Consider the following 3,141-nt stretch of genomic DNA (forward strand, 5'->3'; position numbering starts at 1 on the left):
TTGAGACAATCAAATATTTAGTAGCCGTTGCTGTAGCAAACACCTCGTTAGGCTACATCTTTCAAATTGAGGCTCCTTCCTCTGTTAGAGACCACCGTGCAAGTGGGACTCTTCAAAGGACAGCCAAAGCCACAGGAAGCACACAGGTTTCTCCCAGGGGTGTCTGGGAGGAAGAGCTGGTGGTCTGGTACCTACAAGAAGTAGGTTCCTCACTCTTGCACCAGGAAGAGTGGAAGAGCTGTTTGTTTACATGAGGCTAATGTCCTATGAATGTTTTAATGCTTCATTGTATAATTGCAGTGAGTAGCTTGGTATTTTTAACTGTCAAAACATTCAGCATCTTGAATTAAATAGTTGATTTATTCTCTATAAACTTTCTAGGTCTACATTTCTTACTGGAGGGCACTGTTGCGGGACTAGACTGCCTCTCTGGGACTTGTATTTCCTCCGTGTTTCCCTTCCCATGCAGAACCCGCTGTTCCAAGAAACAAGTGAATAATTTACTGGCTGAACTGAGCATATTCATCTTATCTGTGAATTAAGCTAAGGGTTTTCTCAAATACATAAATTATTGGGAATTTGTCATAATCATTTGGGAAATATGTCTTCATTTACAGGATTGATGAGCAATTCACTGAAGGTGTTGGAAGTCATAGTGGCTGCCTGGCAGGGAACAGCCAGGACCAGCTGCTCCCTGAGGGCCAGGGAGCCAAGGGGGCTGGGAGTGCAAGATGAGGTGAGAACCTGGGGGCCTGTGGCCACAGTTCAGATGAGGGCCAAGGACAAGAGCTTCAGCTGAAGGAGCTCCCAAGGGCCAGGGAGCCAGTGTTGGTTCTGGCAGTGGCCTCCCGACCAAGCTGCCTGGGAGTGCTCCCCATGGCAGGTCCTGAGCCCTGGCAGCCAGACCTCCAGCAGTAAGGAGGACGTGCTCAGGGCCCCACGGCTGCCTGGATACGTGGCTTTGGATAAGTCTTTGATGAGCCAGGATTCTACGCTGTAACACAGATAACTATCTCTGAAAATGCAGAATTTTCTTCTGGAAAAATATTTAATAATTTTTTATTAAATTATCACAGACCAGAACTTCCTGACGCCTCTCAAAATTTGAATTTCCATTTTTTTCTAATATATCATCTCACAGCTAATCCCCTTCCTACACCTGATCAGGCACTCACCTTGTTGCACATCACAGCATTTACTGACACCACAGTGTAACAGCAAGTTTCCGTATTTGTAAATCCAACTTGGAAGCACCATGAAACAGAGGAACGTCAATGTAACATGTCCATTCCCCGCTCTCCAGAGCAGCTGTGCTATGGGGAAGGCAGGCTGAGAGCCACTGAGGGCAGCTCTGTGCTGCTTGGTGGCTCCCTGACTGGAGGCAAAGCAAAGACATCTTGCTTACACTCTCCAGCTGGGATCCTTCCAAGAGTTTATGCTGCCCTTCATGAAGGAACCTGCTCCACTGCTGCCAGCTCACATGCCTCTTGCACAGTATAGCAAAGCTGGCACAAGAAGAGAGGCATAGTCTCACATTTGCTAAGCATACCAAACATTTGCTACAGGAGACAGCCTGTCAGGAGATAAATCAGTTTTCTGTAATTATTCCCAAAACCAGCTTTTCAGCATCCTGGATTTAGCTTGACCTCCAAACACACAAACTAGGGGCTGCCTGGTTTCAGACCAGTCTCCTACCATGAGGCAGAAACACCTCTGGTTTTAACAGTAAATAAAATGAGAATTTTCTTCCATATGGGTGAAACACAGCAAATCAATAGGGATCAGTCAGACGTTCAGTTTCTTTTACTCTAAGGATGCATTTTAAGGATAAAGAATTTAGAGTTTCTTAAAGCAGGAATTTTGGATTGAAGTATAGAATTTATGCCATAAAAAAATATTTATAAAGTGTTAACTCCTCAAGACGAGCAGGAAATGTGCCAGATCAAACTTTGAAAACAGATATTTCAATACAAGTGATTTTATAAATGAACTATTAAATGTTAAAGTGAAGTTGGATGCTGAAGTGACAGACTTATAAGGCAGGGTGCAGGCTTGTATGAGGAGACAAAATCATCTGTTATGCTCTTAGTCTGGTCCATGAGGTAGCACCAAATGGTCAATACAGAGAACTGTGTGCTCTGGAGAGCTCCAACCATCAAAAGAGGACAGTACACCCCTGTTTTCCAGTCTTTGGCAGGAAAAAAGCAAACAATATGGTGTTACATTTGATCCTCAATAAGAAAAAAATGCTAGTGAAGGAGCTACAAAGGACTTCCAATTAGTTGCAAAATTTCTTTTGAAGCTTAGGTGACTCATCATCTGAACCAAATTCTGCCTCGTGTTGTAAACAGTGCCCTGTGTGGTCTCTCAAGAAATACTAACTGGAAATTAGGTACTTTACATTTCTCCTCCCTTTCACCTTCCAAAGGCTTCAAAGCGTTTTATAAGTGTGACAATAAAATCTCTTCAACATTCCTGAGAGAGAAACAGATGGATCCAAATCTACCTTGAACTGTAGATAAACCAGGCAATGTGACAGACTTCAGGGGATAACCCCAGAAAGGGGCACAGGATTTGGTGAAGCCTGGGGACAGGAGAGACTCCCCACCCCAAACCCCCGAGTTTCAGGAGGCTGCAAAGCTGTGCTGTTCTCTTCCTTTGCATTGGCTTCATGAACCACCAGACAGGGATGCGCCACTTCCCAGGTGTGCAGCCTGCATCTCGGTTTGGGTGAGAAACGTGACCAAAAGCACTCCATGCTAACACAGCCCCTCTCGAAATCCTGCAAGGAGGATTGCTTGTGCTGGGAATAAACCTTCTCAGCCATGCATGGGAGCAACTCTCTCCCCTTACACAGCACATGATAATAGTAGTATTGTGAGTGGTGTTTCATGGTCACAAGGGAGTGAGCTAATTGCAGATACAGCTCTTGGAGAAGTAATTGCCTTGTGCTCTTTTTTCCCTTCTCTAGCTCATTTCTTTCCCGTGTGAGGCCTGAAGCATGATTCCTGGAAGAGGAGGAAGAGGTCAGCGACAGACCCCACACCACCTTCTTCTGGAGCAAAAGGATTTCAGTCTGTGACATGACAGGATAACAGAATAATTGGGGTTGGAAGGGACCCCTGGAGATCATCCAGTCCA

The 3,141-nt window shown here is 45.0% G+C and overlaps 1 long non-coding RNA gene across 2 annotated transcripts in view; it reads left to right on the top strand.

Annotated features, from left to right (window-relative positions):
• The window catches only part of LOC108496316, a 10,625-nt gene extending 9,522 nt beyond the window's left edge, over window positions 1–1,103 (top strand). For both annotated transcript variants that reach the window (XR_001874414.1, XR_001874415.1), the window contains one exon: window positions 382–1,103. This is a non-coding gene — a long non-coding RNA (uncharacterized LOC108496316). The remainder of the gene's footprint in view (window positions 1–381) is intronic.
• Window positions 1,104–3,141: the final 2,038 nt, after the last annotated feature.

Source organism: Lepidothrix coronata, unplaced genomic scaffold (assembly GCF_001604755.1).
Source record: "Lepidothrix coronata isolate B3197 unplaced genomic scaffold, Lepidothrix_coronata-1.0 Scaffold38, whole genome shotgun sequence".
NCBI lineage: Eukaryota > Metazoa > Chordata > Aves > Passeriformes > Pipridae > Lepidothrix > Lepidothrix coronata.